The sequence below is a fragment of the Scyliorhinus torazame genome, chromosome 4, assembly GCF_047496885.1.
Source record: "Scyliorhinus torazame isolate Kashiwa2021f chromosome 4, sScyTor2.1, whole genome shotgun sequence".
NCBI classification, from domain to species: domain Eukaryota; kingdom Metazoa; phylum Chordata; class Chondrichthyes; order Carcharhiniformes; family Scyliorhinidae; genus Scyliorhinus; species Scyliorhinus torazame.
The window spans coordinates 312,685,594-312,707,498 of NC_092710.1; the positions used below are offsets into that span (position 1 = coordinate 312,685,594).

General features: G+C 47.9%; 1 long non-coding RNA gene across 7 annotated transcripts in view; it reads right to left on the reverse strand.

Moving 5' to 3' along the window:
- The window catches only part of LOC140411075 (uncharacterized), a 655,969-nt gene that overhangs the window by 28,609 nt on the left and 605,455 nt on the right, over positions 1-21,905 (reverse strand). For all 7 annotated transcript variants that reach the window (XR_011940809.1, XR_011940807.1, XR_011940806.1 and 4 more), the window contains one exon: positions 5,269-5,330. This is a non-coding gene — a long non-coding RNA (uncharacterized lncRNA). The remainder of the gene's footprint in view (positions 1-5,268; positions 5,331-21,905) is intronic.

Genomic DNA, 21,905 nt, shown 5'->3' on the forward strand with positions numbered 1-21,905 from the left:
ATGGCAGTGGAGGTCGAGCAACAGTTCGACAAACATTTTGATAGGCATCGGAGGAGGTGATGGCCTCGCTCAAGGAGATGGTGGATGATACCCTGGCCCCGACAAAGGAGGCTTTGGGAAAGATGTGGATGGTGGTGTGGGAGCAAGCAGAGATGTTGAAAGGGGTGGAGGAGGCATTGTTACAGCACAGCGACCAGATCACCCTGATAGGTGAGGAGCTGGGGAGGGTGCTGGAAAGTAACGAATGGCTGAGAGCTAAAGTGGACGACCTGGAGAACAGGTCACAAAGGTAAAACCTGCAGATCGTGGGAAGGGGCTATGGGGCTGGGAGCCAATGGCATATTTTCATAGATAGAATTTACCGTGCAGAAGGAGGCCATTCGGCCCATCGAGTATGCACCGGCTCTTGGAAAGAGCACCCTACCCAAGCCTACACCACCCTATCCCCATAACCCAGTAACCCCACTCAACCAACACTAAGGGCAATTTTGGACTCTAAGGGCAATTTAGCACGGCCAATCCACCTAACCTGCACATCTTTGGACTGTGGGAGGAAACCGGAGCACCCGGAGGAAACCCACGCACACACGGGGAGAACGTGCAGACTCCGCACAGACAGTGACCCAGCTGGGAATCGAACCTGGGACCCTGGAGATGTGAAGCAATTGCGCTAACCGCTATGCTACCGTGCTGCCCTCTTGCGGAGATGTTCGCCAAATTGTTGGGGGGAGAAGGAGGGCCCCTCCCTCTATGAACTGGATAGTGTTCACCGGTCGCTCCGTTTGAAGGTGAATGAACCACCAAAAGCTGTGATAGTCAGCTTCCATTGCTACCGGGTGAACGAGAAAGTGCTGAGAATGGCGAAGCAGAACCGAGAGGCGAGGTGAGAAGGCGGTGGTATTCAGAAAACCAGAATCACATGACAGATCTGGCAAGACGGTGGTCGGCCTTTTGTATTGCGAAGGCAGCGTTGTGCGAGAACAACTTGCGGTTTGGAATGGTCTACCCAGCGAAGCTAAGAGTTACACACAACTCCAGGGACTTTGAGGCGGCAGAGGCAGTGGTGGCAGTCAAGTGGGCGAAAGGGCTGGGCTGAACTAAGTTTGGACTTTGTTTTCCTTTATGATGTGGTTGAGAGGAGATGGTTTGGGGGCATTGCGGTAAAGTTGGGCTTTGTTTCCCTTTGTTTTGGGGGTCTATTTTGTGGGGATGTTTGGAGGTGAGGGGGTCTTATGTTGGTGTTTATTGGTATTGGGCCTGTGAGGGGAGGGGGCTCTGGCAGGGGCTGCTTCGCTAGCAAACGCAGGTTGGCTAGTGAATGGAAGCGAGGTGGGGGAGGGGCCGCGGCCGTTGGAACCTATGTGGGCTTGTTTCAATGGACCTGGGAGGTGTGAATGGTCTAGGGAGAAGTGATTTCAAGAGGACGTGGCTGGGGGCTTCTGGGATGAGGGAGGCAGTTGGCTGACAGTAGTCAAGGGTAGGGTTGTGTCCCGCTCACCGGGCGGGGCCAGGAGCAGTGATCATGACTGAAAGGAGGCAGTGGGGGTACTGAGACCCCCGGTCCGTATGGTAACGTGCAAATTGCGAGAGTTGTGCAGGCTGGTGAAGTGAGTGTGAGTCTTCTCGCACTTGAAGAGCTTGAGAGCTGACATGGTGCTGCTGCAGGAGACCCATCTGAGGGTAAGTCTCAGATGGAGAAGGTGGTGTCAAACCGGCGGGGGAGGGGGGGGAGGGGCAGGTGCTTTATAGTAATGGGTGCTTTGGAGGGGAGACTGGTGGTATTGGTTAGCATATATGCCCAGAATTGGGACAATGCGGGGTTCAGGAAGAGGATAGTGAGTACCAAACCAAATTTGGATGCACACCAGTTGAATTTTGGGAGTGGAAGTTGAATGCAGTGTTGAATTCAAAGGTGGGTAGCTCAAAGCCGTGTTCGTCGACCTTCTCGGGGAGGTGTTGGCTTCAGGAGGCGGGGGGGAAATGGATCCGTGGCTGTTCCTGCCCCCACCGGGTAGGGAGTATTCTTTCTTTTCACTGGTGCACAATGTGTATTCAGGGATCGACTTCTTCATTATGGGGAAGTCGTTGATGTCGGGGATGAGGAAAGCGGAATACTCTCCGATTGCTATCTCGGACCATGTGGTCCTGGAGGGGACCAGCACAGAGGCCAGTGTGGAGGTGGAGCTGCTGGCAGATCTGATTTTTGTCGTGTAAAGTCTGGAAAGACGATTGATGAGTATTTGGTGTTCAACGGGATCAGGGAGGTCTCGCTGTCAGGATTCTGGGAGGCGCTGAAGGGAGAGAGATCATCGCCTTTAAGGCTCAGGTGGACAGGGAAGAAAGAGAGGAGCGGCTGGTGGAGGAAATTCTGGAAATGGATGGGAAGTATGTGGAGGATCCCACTCCAGATTGCTCCTAGGCGGGTCCCGTTTGGGTGGAGGTTAACTTCTCCGCCCTGTGACTCGGTGTAAAAAACATAAATTTGCAGTAGCCAATTCCTTTTTTCCAATTTAGCGTGGCCAATCCACCTACCCTGCACATCCTTCCGTTGTAGGGGTTATGATCCACGCAAACAGTGGGAGAATGTGCCAACTCCACACGGACACTGACTCGGGGCCGGGAGTGAACTCGGGTCCTCGGCAGCGTGAGACAGCGGTGCTAACCACTGCTCCACCGTGCTGCCCCCTGGCTGGGGGATTTGGTGGAGTTCTTGTATTTGGAGAAGGTCAACTTTAGTTTGAGGGGTGCGACTGAGGGGTTCCACAAGAGATGGGGTTTGTTTATCCGACATTTTAAAGAGTTGGTTACCTTCAGCTACTGGGGGGGGGTCTTTTGGTGGGTGTTATTGGGGTGTTGGGGGGTGGGGGGTCAGGGTTTTTTGTTGTTTTGCTTTGTTGGGATGTATGTTTAAAATGTAAAACTATTAAAAATTGAATAAAAATATTTTTACAAAAAATCCTCTGACTCCTCCACGACAGGAAGTTGGTGACAGTCCTCCTGACGGAAAAAAGACAGAGACATTCGAGGTCAAGACTGGAGTCAAGCAGGAGAGTGTCATCGCCCCCACAATTTTCTGCATCACCACCATCCTTCACCTTGTCAAGAGAAAAATTCCCAGTGGAGTGAACCTTCTGCAGGATGGACGTAAAACCTTTCAACCTGAACTGGTTAGAATCCAACAAGAAGGTGACACTGACATCGCTCGTGGAACTTCAGTATGTGGATGACATCGCCATCTCCACTCTCTCAGAGGAGAATCTCCAGGCCATGCTTGACACCTTCACATAAACATACCAAAGAATCAGTCTCTGCCTCAAGCCAAGAAGATTCAAGTGCTTTATCAACCCACCCCAGGGTAAGATCCGGTCTCTATCTCCATCAAGGTCAAGGGAGAAACCCTCCCAAATGTGGAACATTTCCCATTCCTGGGATGCCACCTCTCCCCTAAGACTGACATTGATGCGGAGATCCAACATTGTATCCAATCTGTGAGCAGCTCCTTCAGGAGCGTAAGGATGCGACATCCATGCTGACACCAATATCCTCATGTACAAGGCATTTGTCCTCCCACCCCTTCTATATGGCTTGGACTATGTACAGACACCACCTCAAGGCCCTGGAGATGTAACATCAACGCTGTCTGAGATGGATACTCCGCATCAGCTAGAAGGACAGGTGTACTAACATCAGTGTCCTTGAAGGAGACAAAAGCATTAGCATCGAGGCCATGAACAAGCGAAACCAACTCTGCTAGGCCGTCCATGTGCTTAGGATGTCAGATTCGCGATTACCAAAGCAAATCTTCTTTGCCCAGTTCAAGGAAGTCATCCAAACAAGAAAAGGACCTAGGAAGGGCTTCAAAGACACCTCGAAGGCTTACCTCACGAACTTGCAACATAGACCTCAACGTCAGGGAGACCCTTGCTCAGAAGAGACCTACTTGCAGGAATCTGTGTTGCAGATGAGGCAATTCTTTGTCATATACCTGACTCACGGGAGTCCCAGTAACTGTAATAAGGGCGCTGTACAAACAAAACTACAAGTTGTGTCAGTGAGAGGGTTAATTACAGTAATACCTAGCAACCACACCCAGGATAAAATGTGTTCATGCTGTGTTAGTCATCATACCAGTCCTACCAGTTGTTTCCAGCTCATGGGTAAATATATATCCAGTAAACACTATGCACGTCTCAGATATTCATCGCAGTGAAAGATGTGCAGTCCATGAACAGCTATTCACCAGCTAACAGTCTAGACGGCTCATTCAGTACAATTCATTGTTTACCTTCGGCACCTGCAATCCTGGCCAACAGGCACATGAGGTTCAATAGACCATTGTGACGAGATATATCTGAGACAACATGCATCTAAAATGGCTGTTATTCAATTTTGACCAGAAAACAACCACGGAAATTCGAACAGATGCAACAGTAGCAATAAATAAGCCTGATCCTTTTCTAACCCCTTTCCACCCCCTTCCTTGTCACTTCCACAACAACTGCTGTTGTTTCCGGGAAGATGAAACCAGTCCGATACAAAAGAAGATAGCCGCTACTTTGGGCAAAGTCTCACTTCGCCCATGAGACCTGTTAGCGTGAAGGGATGTGCTGTTTCTATGAGTGAGGCCCATCCCTCTCGGGGATTCTTAAGAAAAAAATAGCTCTGTTCGTTTCAACAACTTTGCAATTACTGTACCATTAAATCTCGCCGCTGGCAATATTTGAACCTGATAAAGGTTGAAAACACTTTGTGATGGCTTTAGTGCTCAGAAAGTAGAAATCTGATTTGCACTATGTTTCATACAGGCTAATTTCCAGATCAAATAGAACCCTGTTCTAGGAGTGTTTGAATTTAAGTCACACAACCACTTCCTTAGCCACAGCCTCTGTACTCAGACCGAATTCACAGAATATATTTCAACTGCACTCTCCCAGTTCTGAATTATCAATGTTTAGAACAAGTGCCAAGCCACATTTGCATCAGAATTTAACCACATACCTGATGAAAATGATATTCTACCTGGCATCTTTAAATTGACAATTTTTTAAAGAAAATAACACTTCTGATGTAACAAGTTTGTGGAGTAAATTAAATTGAAAAAAAAAACAAGGAACCAGAGAACATTCTTCACTTGCACTCTTAAAATAGGTGCAAGTATTACAACTTTATTGCTTCATTTGCTTTAACATGCACAGATCTCTAAACTGAGTATTGACTCCACTGCAACAATTTTACGAGCCTTCTCGCAACTGTGGCTATTTGCCTTACCTGGCTGCTTCAAACAATCTGGCATCTTTCATTCAGGTCCTCTTAGTTCATCCTTGGCAAATCTGTAAAAGTAGTTTGGAAGTGGGTGTCAGCCTGGAAAACTTATGAGAACAATATCCAATGTCTCATCACGTTAATCTGGTAACATTAATTACCTATCATTTGCAACGGTAGTCAAGTCTACTGGTAACCGAAAGGGAGGAAAGGAAGACAAAATTCATTTTCTTTTCCCCAATTAAGGGGCAATTTTGTGTGGCCAATCTACCTACGCTGCATATCTTTGGGGTTGTGGGCGTCAGACCCATGAAGACATGGGGAGAATATGCAAACTCCATATGGGTAGTGACCCGGGGCCGGGATCGAACCCGGATCCTCGGCGCCGTGAGGCGGAGGTGCTAACCACTGCACCACTCTGACAAAATTCAATTCTAAAAACTGCAATGTTAAATTTTCTGCACCGTTAAATGTAATTATTAATAATGGAGAGGGTGGAGGAATACATGCTTTCTAGTGAGGGATGAAGTATTGTATTTATTCAAGTGAGAGATGGTCATTTGAAAAAAGGCAAAATATTGCACGTGCTGGAAATCTGAAATAAAAATAGAAAATGCTGGGTAAACTCAGCAGGTCTGGCATCATCTGGGGAGAGAAGCAGGGGTGCATGCTCGCGAGAGCTTCTAGTCCCAATAGCAGGCTAGTGGTGGATTCAATAGGAAATCTGATTGGCAGCGGTAGGGCCAGAAGATCTCACCGCCGGCCAACGGCAGGGCCTCCAGAAGCCGAAATGCTGCCGGACCTCCTGAGCTAATCCAGCAATTTTTGTTTTTATATGAGAGATTGTCATTGCTCAGCATGCAAGAAGTCCCCAACTTTGAGCATCCATTTTATGTAAAATGCTACGATCACATGATGGAGCTGTGTAAATGCAAGGCTCTTCTATCCAATGTTAGTATCAAATGGCGACCATTGGGTGCGGCACGAGTTAGATCATCCCAGACAGTGACACTTCAAATCCAATAACGGCACTAAAAATAATCATGAATGCTGACCGATTGGGCGGCGCGGTAGCACAGTGGTTAGCACTGTTGCTTCACAGTGCCAGGAACCCAGCTTCGATTCGTGGCTTGGGTCACGGTCGGTGCGGAGTCTGCATAATCGCCCTGTGTCTACATGGGTTTCCTCCGGGTTCCTCCCACAAGTCCCGAAAGACGTGCTGTTAGGTGAATTGGACATTCTGAATTCTCCCTCTGTGTACCTGAACAGGTGCTGGAGCATGGCGACTAGGGGATTTTCACAGTAACTTCATTGCAGTCTTAATGTAAGCCTCACTGTGACACTAATAAAGATTATTATTATCATAAAACCTCGACTAGGTCAACGATGTCTTCAGGGACATAGATACATAGATACATAGAAGATAGGAGCAGGAGGAGGCCTTTTGGCCCTTTGAGCCTGCTCCGCCATTCATCACGATCATGGCTGATCATCCAACTCAATAACCTAATCCTGCTTTTGATCCCATTCTCTCCAAGTGCTATATCCAGCCGCCTCTACAATATATTCAAAATTTTAGCATCAACTACTTCCTGTGGTAATGAATTCCACAGGCTCACCACTCTTTGTGTGAAGAAATGTCTCCTTATATCTGTCCGAAATGCTTTACCCTGAATCCTCAGGCTGTAACCCCTGGTTCTGGACACACCCATCATTGATAACATCTTCCCTGCATCTACCCTGCTGTTTGAAGAGGAAGTGGTGGTGGGGGGGGGGGGGGGTTCTGTGATGGGATGGGGAGAGGTAGTTGGCTGACGGTGATTGGAGGTTGTTCTTTGTCCCACCCGTTGGCTGGGGCTGGGTGCCATCTTGGGTGGGCTCTAGTTTTAGGAGGTTGGTGGGGGAATGAGAACACCCTCTGGTGGTAATGGCTGCCTTGAGGGGGAGGGGGTTGACAGACCCCAAATTCAGTTGGTAACGTGGAATGTGTGGGGGCTGGGGGGTTCCGGTAAAACAGGCGAGAGTTTTTGCTCACCTGAAGAGCTTTGGGGCTGATGTGGTGCTGTTGCAGGAAACCCACTTTGAGTGAAGTATCAGGTAAGGCTTCGTAATGGGTTGGGTCAGCCAGGTGTTCCACTCGGGCTTTGATAGTGGAGCCCAGGGGTAGCAATACTGATTCACAAGAGAATTAGGTTCCAGATGGAGATGTGGTGGCAGTTCAGGGGGGTAGATACATAGAAGGTAGGAGCAGGGGGAGGCCTTTTGAATCTTCGAGCCATTCATCACGATCGTGGCTGATCATCCAACTCAATAGCCTAATCCTGCTTTCTCCCCATAGCCTTTGATCCCATTCTCCCCGTGCTATAACCAGCCGCCTCTACAATATATTCAAAGTTTGAGCATCAACTACTTCCTGTGGTAATGAATTCCACAGGCTCACCACTCTTTGTGTGAAGAAATGTCTCCTTATATCTGTCCGAAATGGTTTACCCTGAATCCTCAGGCTGTGACCCCTGGGGCGGGATTCTCCTCTACCCGGCGGGGCAGGGGTCCCGGCGGGATGGAGTGGCGTGAACCGCTCCGGCGTTGGGCCGCCCCATAGGTGCGGATTTCTCCGCACCTTTAGGGACCAAGCCCTCAGCTTGAGGGGCTAGCCCCGCGCCGGAGTGGTTGGCGCGCCGCCAGCCGACGGGAAAGGCCTTTGGCACCACGCCAGCCAGGGCTGAAAGGACTTCGCCCGGCGGGGGTCGGAGAATCCCGCCCCTGGTTCTGGACACGCCCATCATTAGTAACATTTTCCCTGCATCTACCCTGTCTAGTCCTGTTAGAATTTTATAAGTCTCTATGAGATCCCCCCTCATTCTTCTGAACTCCAGCGAGAACAATCCCAACCTAGTCAATCTCCCCTCATATGACAGTCCCGCCATCCCTGGAATCAGTCTGGTAACCCTTCGCTGCACTCCATCGAGAGCAAGAACATCATTTCTCAGAGAAGGAGACCAAAACTGCACACAATACTCCGAGTGTGGCCTCACCAAGGCCCTGTACAATTGCAGCAACACATCCCTGCTTCTATACTCGAAACCTCTCGCAATGAAGGCCAACATACCATTAGCCTTCTTTACCGCCTGCTGCACCTGCATGCTTACCTTCAGTGACTGGTGCACAAGGGCACCAGGTCTCGCTGCGCACTCCCCTCTCCCAATTTACAAGCATTCAGGTAGTAATCTTCCTTCCTGTTTTTGCTTCCAAAGTGAATAACCTCACACTTATCCAAATTATACTGCATCTGCCATTGATTTGCCCACTCGCCCAACCTGTCCAGATCTTGCTGTAGGATCCCTGCACCTCGTCACAATTCATCCTCCCACCTAATTTGGTATCGTCTGCAAACTTTGAGATGTTACATTTTGTTCCCTCATCCAAATCATTAATATATATTGTGACTAGCTGGGGTGCCAGCACCGATCCCTGTGGCACCCCACTGGTTACTGCCTGCCAATTTGAAAAGGACCCATTATACCCTACTCTTTGTTTCCTCTCTGCCAACCGGTTTTCTATCCACTTCAATACATTTCCCCAATCCCATGCGCTTTAATTTTGCACGAGAACCTGGACCCCTTATTCATTCTTGTCTGCAGATGACTCCAATCCTACACTTTGCGGTTGACTATTAATGCCCTCTACTATGATATAGTAAGACACTTTGGCTGTAAGAACTCATTCTAAAGGAGGTGCAGCACCACTCTCTCATTCCACCAGGGCAACGAAGTATGAGAAATAAATATCGGCCCTGTCACTCGGAAAGGGTATCATTTTGAGGATATCTTGCACATGCGTTGTTAACAGTGTATGACCAAGGATTACTGTTTATTGGGAAATAGTTTTTCAAACTGCAGATCATATGACACAAACAAGTTGTTTGATGTTTGAAACATGACTCACGACCTGTATTTCCTCTGCTACTCCTTTCCTGTTTTGAACAAATAGGAACTCTAGCAGAATTGCTGGACATGCTGAGGCTAATGCAAATCAGATTGGAACTATTTTATTACTTCCAAACAGTCAGATGTCATCAACTACGGCAAGAAATGTGTCGTGTTATATATAAATTGAGTGGCAGACATTTAAATCGTGAAGCCCATTTGCACAGCAACAACTTGCATCTATATAGTGTCCAGAATTTAGTAAAATGTCTCAAGGCGCTTCACAGGATTTATCAAGCACAATTTGACATTGATAATGTAATATCAAGACAGGTGACCAAAAACAAGGCCAAAGAGGTAGCAAACTCTTGAAGGAAGAGGGAATTCCAGAGCTTAGGCCTGAAGGCCCAGCTGCCAATGGTAGAGCAATTAAAATCCGAGATACACCAAAATTCCATATTGGAGGAATGCAGAGTTCCCGAAGGAATATAGTGCTGGGGGAATTCATTTTATAAAGCGTAGGGAAAGACCATGTGCTGGATTTAAAGGAGTGTCGTGGTCCCCGTGGCCCAGCTAAAAAGTCAATGGAGGGCCCATCCCACCCTGAGATCGGCATCAAGTGGGTGGACAAAGGGGCTTCTGCCCCCATCTGGGAAGGATGTCTCATCTCCGAGGAGTTACTAACCACTCGAATGGGTGGCAGCTCTCTAGGCCCAGCAGCGCCACCGGGAGCGTTGGCCACTGCTGGGACTACACCAGTCCCCAAATGGCAGAGCCCAGACTCAGAGGTAGGCCTGGAGTCCCATGGCAAGCCTGGCAAGCCCCATGGCGAAGGGTGGGGGGGGGGGGGGGGGGGGGGGGGGAGCTGGGTATGAGAGGCCAGAAGGGGAGGGTAAAAAGAGGAGGAGGAAGAATTACCTTGGCAGGAGGCCTTCCAATTTGTCCAGGCCCGCAATCGAAGTGCCCCCACTCCCCTTACCCGACACCACCACACACAGCTGAAACTGATGGGCTTCCCACCCCACCCCATTGCCACCACCGTTAAAGGACTCACACCAAGGCGTGGCCCTGAAGTGGCAATTTGAGGGATTCAATCGGCCACTCGCTGGCTCCCCCTGCCTCACGTATAATGCTGGGAGGGGGCCGGATTGGGCGGGCAAGATGCTTAGTCGATTATAAGTGCCCCACCCTGTCTTCAAATCCACTAGTGGGGGAGTATTAAATCCAGCCCCGTGAAGAGACTGAACGTTGGGATGAGAATTTTAAATTTGCTGTTGAATCGGTAAGTCAGCGAGCAGAGGAGTAGTGGGTGAATGCAACTCAGGATACAATGCAGGTGGGAGACTTTTGGATGAGCTCAAATTTATGAAAATGGGAGTTTGATCAGGAGAACATTGGAATGGCTGAGTCTGGAGGTAACAAACAATTTGATGAGGATTGCAGTTGCTGCTTGGTGGGACAGGCGTAGAGACAGGGCAATGTTATGGAAGCAGAAATAGGTGGTCGTTGTTAAGAAAGCGGGCATGCTTTATTAATAAATCAGAAGCTCAGCTCAGGGTCAATGGGACATTAGTGAATGGTCTGCTTCAGCCTGAGACAGCGGCCAGGAAGGACAATGCAATCGATAGTTAAAGAACGGGGTTTGTAGCGAAAGCTGAAAATAATGCCTTTAAACCACATAAAATAAACAATTAAACTGCATGACTACAAATTGAGATATAGGTTTCACTCTATCCAGCATGAGTATCATTCTGAGTAGGAGGTTTGGTGCTATCTCAAATAATTAGGAACACAGGAAGGTGGCCATTTCGCCACTTGGGCCTGTTCTGTCAATTAATGAACTCATGGCTGACCTTAGACTGGGGAGGCATGGTAGCACAGTGGCTAGCACAGTTGCTTCACGGTGCCAAGGTCCCAGGTTCAATTCTCGGCTTGGGTCACTGTCTGTGCGGAGTCTGTACGTTCTCCCCTTGTCTGCGTGGGTGTCCTCCGGGTGCCCCGGTTCCCTCCCACAAGCCCGAAAAACGCGCTGTTATTTGAATTGGACATTCTGAATTCTCCATCTGTGACCCGAACAGGTGCCGGAATGTGACGACTAGGGGCTTTTCACAGTAACTTCATTGCGGTGCTAATGTAAGCCTACTTGTGACAATAAAGATTATTATTAACTCCAATACCCAACTTTGCCCCTTTCCCTTAATATCTTTGGATGACAGAAATCTCTCAATCTCAGATGCAGAATTAGCAATTGGTCCAGCGTCAACTAGACCAATTTGGGGAAGAGAGCGTTTCCTAAACAACGTCACTCCTGAAAGGTCTAGCTCCAATTTTTAGGGTATACTCCCCAGACCTAGATTCTCCAACCAGTGGAAATAGTCCATCTGAATCTACCCAATCAGTTCCCCATTAATATCTTGACACCTCTGATAAAATCTCTCATTTATTTCTAAATTCCAGACAATACCACCCTACCTGTATAGGTTCACCTTTGGAATCTAAGCATCGCCCGGGTAAATCTATGCTGCACACCTCCAAAGGCTGACATTATCTGGTGATTTTTTTTCCCCCCCCTCATCAACCAAAACATTCATGATACCGGCCTTGCAATTACTCAGACAATGACAAGCTCAATACAGGACAACATCCTGTCCTGGGCTGATAGGTGGTAAGTAACATACGGTGCTCAAATGGGTATTACAATTGCCACATTGGTCACCATCAGAATCCTGGGTGTCACCATTGACTAGAAACTCAACTGGGCCAACCAGATAAATACTGTGACCACAAAAGCGGGTGTCATGGCGGGGAATGGTGTAGCGGTATTGTCACAGGACTAGTAATGCAGAGACCCGAAGTAATGCTCTGGGGACCCTGCTTTTGAATCCCAGCATGGCAGTTGGTGAAATTTGAATTCAATAAACAAAAAACTGGAAGTAAAAGTCGAATGATATTGCCGATTGATGTAAAAAAAACATCTAATTCACGAATGTCCTTTAGGGAAGGAAATCTGCCATTCTACAAGTGACTCCAGATCCACAGCAATGTGGTTGATCTTTGCTGCCTTCAGTGAAGGCAATAAATGCTGGCCCAGCCTGCGATGCCCACATCCCATGAGCGAATAAGGTCCGAGTCTGGGTATTCTGTGGCAAATGACTCATCTGCTAATTGCTCAAAGTCTTTCCACTGATAAAGCACATCAGGAGTATGATGGAATACTTGCTTGGCCGAATGCCGCTGCAAAAACAGTCAAGCAATCCCACATGATTCAGGCCAAAGCAGCCCAGCTGGTTGGCAGCCCAAACACAAACTTAAACATCCACTCCCTCCTCCAGAGACATAGTACGGCTGCAGTGTGTAGCATCCTACTGGATGCTCTGTAACAATCCTGAGACTTCTTCGACAGCACCTTTTGTAACACCCACTTGGAATGCCGAGGGAAATAGGTACGTCAGCTCAAACTTCACTTCACATGCAATCCTGACTTGGAAATATATTGCGGTTCCTTCTTGGCCATTGGGTCAAAATCTTCCAGCTTGTCGCCCAACATGTGGGAGTACCATCTCCCCATGGACTGCAGTGGTTGACAAAGGCAGTCCACCATTACCTTCTCAAAGGCAACTAGGGTTGGTCAATAAACGCTGGCATTGCGCGTGCGCAAACATGCTGAAAATGAACATAACAAGAATGGCCAGAGCAGAGAGACCCACATATAAAGGTAATTCTTTAATTCCACACTCATAAAAGGGAAACCAGGAGCGAGATTCTCCATTTCCCGACGGCGATTTCATAATCAGCAATGGGGTGGAGAATCCCTTTTTACGACGGAATCGGGGGCGGCCTGTTCACCTGTTTTACAGGTTTCGCCACATCCGACCAGCATCATCGCGGCGATCGGCGCACGCTGTTGGGATGGCTTCAGGAAGTCACCTGAAGTCCTCCACTGATGCTCCACCCCCGATGGGCGGAGTTCACGACAGCGCGGGGGACGTGTGGTCCCAACCGTGTGGGAACTCGGCGTGGCAGCTGCGGACTGTGTCCAGCGTCACCACAGTCGGGAGGGAGCCGTGCCGCTGGCCACGGGTGCTTCCACGAGGGCTGGGGGGACTGGTTGGATGGGCGGGATGGCAGGGGGGTACTATCTGGCAGGCCGGATCCACGCACGGCCGGCGCCAAGTTGTACGGCGTGACCGCTGCAAGTCGCCACCGTGCCGCATGCGCGGCCATGGACCCGCCAATTCTCCGCCCGATTATTTTAGGGAGGCGTTCAACCCGTGGCGCAGCTGCTAGCCCCTCACCGGTCGCAGCATCGGTGAGGGGGCGCCACCGATTTTTTTGCACGTAAAACGTCACGGATCTTCTGCACCTAGCCTCAGAATCGGAGAATCTGGCCCCATATGAGTGGTTTACAACAGAGATATTTTTCCAACAGTCGAAGTCCAATTCTTGACTCATCCCCCTTTGATCATGGCTTGCCACTTCCAGATTTTAGATTCATCCCTAGAGTGAGATTCCTGACTCCAATAGCTTTAAGGGAGAAAAATAGCAGTAGGGAGTCAGAGTACCATATCCATTGCATATTTTTACTTTTTAAATGTTGACTATTATTCAGCTTCTATTTTTATTCTGACATTAAGTTGTCCCCAGTAGACAGAATCTGCATTTTCAGACATAGCCCGAAACAAGCAAAGAAATGACACAGGGCCAATTCAGTTGCTGCATGAAAACATGATTATTGTTGGGTTGAAAGTACGGCATTGTTCAATATTATGCTATTGAGTCAGATGACTTTCAAACTTTCTTTTACAATGATCTTTGCAGAAAATAAAATACATTTCTGTCTTCTTCAATTAACCTCAATCTGAAATCCAAAGAACAACTAGTGGCAAATTGAAGGTCTGAAATCTAAACACCTTGTAGAAAATATAACAAGTCTTTTAAAATCAGTGACAGAAATGTATTTTAAGCTTGAGGGCCTTATCCTTAAATTTAATTCATTGGATGTGAGTGTTGCTGACTGGGTCACCATTTATTCCTCGGAGGGCAATTTAGAATCATTGAATCATAGAATTTGCGGTGCAAAAGGAGGCCATTCGGCCCATCGAGTCTGCACCAGCTCTTAGAAAGAGCACCCTACTTAAGATCACGCCTCCACCATATCCCCGTAACCCAGTAACCTCACCTCACCTTTTTGGACACTAAGGGCAATTTATCATGGCCAATCCACCTAACCTGCACATTTTTGGACTGTGGGAGGAAACCGGAGCACCCGGAGGAAACCCACGCAGACACGGGGAGAACATGCAGACTCCGCACAGACAGTGACCCAAACCAGGAATCGAACCTGGGACCCTGGAGCTGTGAAGCGACTGTGCTAACCACTGTGCTACCATGGATTTAGCGTGGCCAATCCACCTAACCTGCACATCTTTGGAGTTGTGGAGAGGGTGAGACCCACGCAGACACGGGAATAATGTGCAAACTCCACACGGACAGTAACCCGGGGCCGGGATCAATCCTGGGTCCTTGGCGCCATTAGGCAGCAGTGCTAACCATTGTGCCACCGCGCCGCCCTAGTGGTTTGCAATTTCAGAATCAAACTAATTGCTGTGAATCTGGAGTCACATGTTGGCCAGACCACGTATGGATGGCAGATTCCCTTCCCTGAAGGGCATTCATGAACCAGATGGGTTTATCGTCATTAGTCTTTTAATTCCAGACTTTTATTGAATTCAAATTTCATCATCTGCTGTTGTGGGATTTGAACCCAGAGGATTCCTTGGGTCACTACTCCAGCGACAATACCACTAAACCACCAACTCACTTATATTTCTTCAACAACTTGTTCACTATCATTACACACCTTGTGCCGCATCAGGAACAGGAATTGTCACTACGCCCTCTGAAGCTGCCCCTATAACCTCTACAGAATTGATTTGTTAATTACTTGTACATGGGATCCTTAGCATTGCTGATACTGTTGGAAGTCGCTGATGATGTAGTATATTAAGCTTGTCTGCAGCATATTGTTAAAATTTAATCTGAACATTACTCTTGTCCCGCTGTCCTCGCCTTTTCGTGACGTGACCAAAATCAAAGGCCGTCAGTTCCAGGATTTCTTTTTGGAGTCATGCAGTATTAAAGGAAACATATGGGGAAATTGCAGCTGCATTAGTCATAGTTTGCCAAAACACGCTGGTTCGGGAATTGTGCCTTTAGATTGGAAACTTACAATTGTCGCTCCAGCCTTTCAGGAAGGAGGGGGAAACCAGGAAAATACAGATCACTTGAATGCTAGTCACGGGGAACACACTGGAATCCATCATCAGGGAGGCAATGACTGAGTTTTTGAACAAGCACCAGGTAGTCAGAGCGAGTCAGAGTGGATTTGTGACGTGTAGGTCATGTCTGAATAATCTAGTTGAATTTCTGAGGAGGTCACCACCATAATGAGTGTGCATGAGTGTTGTCTTTATGGACTTTTCTGAAGATACTTGAAGTTTCACACAAGGGAATAAACTGGAGGTAACCTTGTGACAGGGGTTAGGTGATTGGTTTGGAGGTGGGGAACGGATAAAGAGAATGTGGTCGGATTGGTGGCTTTTGACAACTGGTGGCCCTGAGGAATTTGAACGGGTACTGTGATTGAAGGAACAGAGTTATTATAATACCCAAGTTTGCAGGTGATGCTGATCTATAAGGCCCAGTGAGTTGTGTAAATGATACAGGGAGGTACGAAGAGATGCAAATCACTAAAAGTTACAGGTACAAAAGGTAATCAAAAAGGAGGATAGAAAGGTGGGACTTTACCTCAAAGTGGGCTGGAATACAAAAAAGGAGAAGTTATACTTCAGTTGTACAGGGCACTGTTTAGGCCACAAAATCTCAGGAAGGATATAATAGCTTTGTGATGGGGGCACCGTGCAAATTCACCAGCATTGTACCAGGGATTTGGAGGATTAAATTGCAAAGGACAGGTTGGATAAACCTATGTCGTATTCATTTGAATTTAGAAAAGCGACTTGTTCGAAATGATAAAATGATTTGAAACAGTAGGCACAAAGGCACAAATAAAAGCAGAAAAAGCTGGAAATACTCAGTAGGTCAGGTCGCATCTGTGGAGGCAGAAGCAGAGTCAATAGATGGGATTTTACTGACAGCTTCCAATCGGCTTCTTGTCATTGGCCTTACGTGACCATTTAGCCACATTTGTTGGCGACCGGCGACGGATAGGTAGCCCTGCCACCGCTATCCCATCCCTGGGAAAAGAATCCTGAGGCAGGATGATGAGGAAATGATGTACTGCCCGGTGTAAATGTCCTGCCCTGTTAACTGTTTATCTCTCTCCACAGATGTTGCCTGAGAATTTCCAGCATTTTCTGTTTTTATTTCAGATGTCCAGCATCTGAAGGATTTTGCTTTTGCTATTGCACAGTAAGAAGTCTTACAACACCAGGTTAAAGTCCAACAGGTTTGTTTTAAACACTAGCTTTCGGAGCACTGCTCCTTCCTCAGGTGAATGAAGAGGTATGAAGAGATACCTCTGGCCGAAGGGCCTGTTCCTGTGCTGTACTTTTCTTTGTTCTTTGTTTCCGGTACCGGTGAGGGGCTAGCACCGGCGCCGCGTGAAACTCCAGCGGACCGTGCCAAAAACGGCTGGAGAATCGACCGGTCCCGAACCGCACATGCGCAGGGCTGACGATCTACACCAATCGTGCTGTAAAACATGGCGCCGGCAGTGCTCGAACCCCAACTGCCAACCACGACCCCACAGCCCACCCCCTGCCACTCCCCTCAGCCCTAGCAAAAGTCCCCCCTGGTGAGCGGCATGGAACACGGACAAGTGTGGCGGCGCTGGACACTGTCCGCAGCCGGCACATCAGGTTCCCGACCGTTGGGACCACACATGGCCCGCGGTGTTAGGAACTCGGCCCATCGGGCGGCGGAGCACCGCTAGTGGCCCAGCCGATGAGGCGCCAAGGCGTGCGTCCCGATGACGCCGGTCTGGAGGGGGAGGAGCATGGCGGGCCAGCGTCAAACCGCCGCCGGCCTGATTCCAGCATCAGAATCCATTCTCCGCCCAATCGCCAATCATGATTTCGGTGTCGGGCTATGGAGAATCCAGCCCAAGGTATTTCCTCTGGCGGAGACATCTGGGAGTGTTATCAAATTTAGAGTGAGTGTTTCAGGAGTGAAATCAGTTCGCACTTTTTCTTTTTCCCAAAATAGCATAGATGCTGGGTCAATTAAAGCTGGGAACTGAGCATCATGTAGTTAGAACAAACAAACAACAAAGAAATGTACAGCACAGGAACAGGCCCTTCGGCCCTCCAAGCCCGTGCCGACCATACTGCCCGACTAAACTACAATCTTCTACACTTCCTGGGTCCGTATCCTTCTATTCCCATCCTATTCATATATTTGTCAAGATGCCCCTTAAATGTCCCTATCGTCCCTGCTTCCACTACCTCCTCCGGTAGTGAGTTCCAGGCACCCACTACCCTCTGCGTAAAAAACTTGCCTCGTACATCTACTCTAAACCTTGCCCCTCTCACCTTAAACCTATGCCCCCTAGTAATTGACCCCTCTACCCTGGGGAAAAGCCTCTGACTATCCACTCTCTCTATGCCCCTCATAATTTTGTATACCTCTATCAGGTCGCCCCTCAACCTCCTTCGTTCCAGTGAGAACAGCTCACTGTTAGAACTGTTAGGTTTTCTGATGAAACAAAGTTAGGTGGAAAAGAAAGCTATGAGGAGGATGCAAAAAGATTTGGATAGGTTAAGTGACCATGGCCGATGGAACATAATGTGGAGAAATGGGAAATTTTCCGCCTTGGTGGGGAAACCAGAATATTTTTTATATGGTGAGAAACTTGGTTGCTAATCAGAAACATTGGAACAGGAGTAAGCCAATTCGCCCCTCAAGCATGTTCCAACAAGTGAGATAAATGGTAATCTGTGATCTAACCCCATTTGCCTACCTTCACCCCCAGTCAGTTATACAAAAATCTATCAATCTCAAATTTACAGTTGATCTTAGATCAATTGCCTTTTGGCAGAAGAATGTTCCAAACTTCTATTAGGCTTTGAGTGCAGAAACGTTTCCTAATTTCACTCTCATAAGGTCCAGCTCTAATATTGAGACTATGCCCCAGGCCTAGACTCCCCAATCAGCAGGAATTATTTATCTCTATCCACCTTATTGGTTCCCCTTAACACTTTGGAAACTTTGATCAAATTATCCTTTAAACTTCCAGATTCCAGGGAATACAAATCTAAGGGGTGGAATTTTCTGGCCGTCCCATTGCAGGATCTTCCAGAGATTTAAATGGCTCGTTGCATCTGCCAAGGGGAATGGTGAGGAAGGAAAATTGTGGCCCTAGTTTCTCGTCGTAATTTAACTGTAGTAGCCCAGGTTTCATTCTGGTAAATCTGCGCTGCGCTCTCTCCAAGTCCAATATATTATAGAATCATAGAATCCTTACAGTGCAGAAGGAGGCTATTCAGTCCAGCGAGTCTGCACCGACCCTTTGAAAGAGCGCCCTACCCATGCCCACTCCTCCATCCACACCGCCCTATCCCCGTAACCCCATAATCTAACCTGCACAGAAGCAGTTAGGTAAAGTACTTAAGGCGAAGGGGATCAAAGAATATGCGGGGGGAAAGTGGGTTTAAGCTATTGAGTTGGGTGATCAGCCACGATCATAATGAATGACGGAGCAGGCTCAAGGGGCCAAATAGCCTCTTCCTGCTCCTATTTTTCTATGTTTCTATCCCTATACACTAAGGGGAACTTTATCATCGAATCATAGAATTTATAGTGCAGAAGGAGACCATTCGGCCCATCGAGTCTGCACCAGCCCTTGGAAAGAGCGCCCTAGTTAAGCCCACACCTCCACACTCCCCGTAACCCCGCCCAACCTTTTTTAACACTAAGGGCAATTGATCATGGCCAATCCACCCAACCTGCACATCTTTGGACTGTGGGAGGAAACTGGAGCACCCAGAGGAAACCCACCAAGACACAGGGAGAACATACAGACTGCACACAGGGAGAACATACAGACTCCGCACAGACAGTGACCCAAGCTGGGAATCGAACCTGGGAGCGAATCGGTGAGTCTAGCTGGGGTGAAAAGTTGGGGGAAGGAACCGAGGTTGGGGGGAGGAGTTTACAAGAGGCAGTGGAGGGGAGGAGTCTGGGAGGGGGGGCGTCTACAATTCATGGGTGCCATTCATGGTACTCTTTCGGGGATTTAATGGCATTGAATATTAGGGTGGGGTTGGGGGGGTGGACTGTATATGTCAACGGTGACCAGGGGCAATTCCTGATTCCTTTTTCCTCCTTGGGAGGTTTAGTTTTATTTGATGCTTATATTGTCATGCAAGCTGTTATTTGGGGGATGGTGGGAGGATGGGATCGTTGTTGTTAATAAGGGGATTGACATTGTATTCGTTACCGTTTACTGTTTGTTGGTGGGGCGTAAATTCCGAAGAAAATATGAAAATGGAGAATAAAAATATATTTTTTTTAAAAACTATGATATTTATGATCATGTGGCACAGTGGTTAGCACTGGGACTGCGGCGCTGAGGACCTGGGTGCGAATCCCGGCCCTGGGTCACTGCCCGTGTGGAGTTTGCACATTCTCCCCATGTCTGAGTGGGTTTCACCCCCACAACCCAAAGAAGTGCAGGTTAGGTGGATTGGCCACGCTAAATTGCCCCTTAATTGGGAAAAAAATAATTGGGTACTCTAAATTTATTTTTTAAAATTAAAAAATTGATGATCTTGCCAATCTTGCTCTTCAATACAGACATTGCCTCCCTTGCTTTTACAATTTGGTATGTTAATCAAATGCCACCTTCAACACCCTTCACTCATCAGTGTCCGGCTTTATCACATTTCCGGACAGAAATGCTGAGGACAAATTAGGGAAGGATTTTAAGCTATGAAGCCCTGTTCTGTTCTCACCTACATTGGTTGACACACGGTCACTTCGCCTGAGTTGCATTCACTCTAGCCTGATCTTCCTGATAAATGTACGTCCATCAGCTCCTATGTCCCCGAAACCAATTACAGTGCACTGAAATTACTTCTTTAAAATAATTAAAGGGCAAAATTGATAAACATGAATCTGGGACAATGAGCTAAAATTCCAAATCTGTCCTCATTGTAATTGTTTAAGGAGAGGACTGAATTGCCGTTTTAGGTCGAATTTTCCCTGCAGGCTTCTGAATGCTGCTGTGGGGAAACTCTGCATTAGCGGCTGATGGGCGTAATGAGCAGCAATTCGATCATGCCTCCGCAACCCTTCTGACACTCGCCCGCGACCCGCGGGTGGGTCGCGACACCCACTTTGAAAACCCCTGATCTAGATTGATGTTTCAGTGCAGTACTGGTGGAGTGCTGCATTATCTTGCCTGTCATCTCTTAGATCATGATGAGATGGTAAACCAAGCTCTCCCCTTCCCTCTGAGTGGACAAAAAGAGGGTGCTTATCCCTGGTGTCCCAGCCAATATTTTTCACTCAGTTAGCATCACGATAAAGCAGATTAACTGGTCATTACCACATTGCTGTTTTGGGGGAAGATTGCTGTCAGCAAATTGGCTACTGTGTTTCCTACATCACAACAACAACTACATTCCAAAACTACTTCATTGGGTCTTCCGGTGGTCACGAAAGGTGCTCTATAAATGCACAACTTTTTTTTTTCCTTGTATATAAGATTCCATCGGCACTATTCGAAGGAATTTTTGCAGTGTGCTGACCACATTTTCCCTCATTCGGCTATAGTAAAGGAACAATGATCTGGTCATTTATCTCACTGATGTTTGTGGGGTCGTGCTGGATGCAATGTGGTGACTGTAAAACATTGGCCACACGTTAAAAGCATTACACAGATGCATTCTAGTCATGACAACACATTTTACTTTCAAATTCTCGCCTTTGAAGCCTCTCAACAGGAACCCTCAACCTTGTAGCCAAATACCGAATGCAACTTCTCAGGAGAAGAGTTAAAATCTCACAAAGTTCCAGCTCCGAGAAAGGTAACAGGCTGCACAATTTGTCTGTGTATTACTAGGAGAGGCAGTGGCATAGCGATATTGTCATTAGACTAGTCATCCAGAGTAATGCTCTGGGGACCTGGGTTTGAATCCGCTCCACAGCAGATGGTGCAATTTGGATTCAGAAAAAATCAAGTAAAAAAACTTAAGATTATGATTTCAAGTTAGTGAAGTAGTCCATTAATGCCTCTCTCTGTCCATAATAAAAACAGGGAATATGGGATAAACTCGGCATGTCTGGCAGCACCTGTGTGACGCTTCTGAGTCCTATGGACACGAAACATTGAACGCAATTCAGCGACCCTGTTGCAGCGAACCCGGATCCGGGCGCAACGGGTGAGAGCCCCAAATCGGGATCCACACCGAGCCAATCACAAGTCGCCCGAGATCTCGCCCTCGCTGGGCAAGATCCAGGTTTCCATATTTAAATGAGCCAACCTGGCACCGTAGCAATGCCACCCAGACACCCCAGCAGTGTCACCCTGGCGCTGTCAGGGTGCCCAGGCGGCACTGCCAGACAAAATGGTGCCCCGATCTGCGAACAGCCGTTCTTGCTGGCAAGATCAGCACGCCAGTTGGAACTCTCTCCAAGTGCGGCCTCGGCAGGGAGAAATTCCTCAAGGGCAAAAAGTGCTTTTGCGTCGCGGGG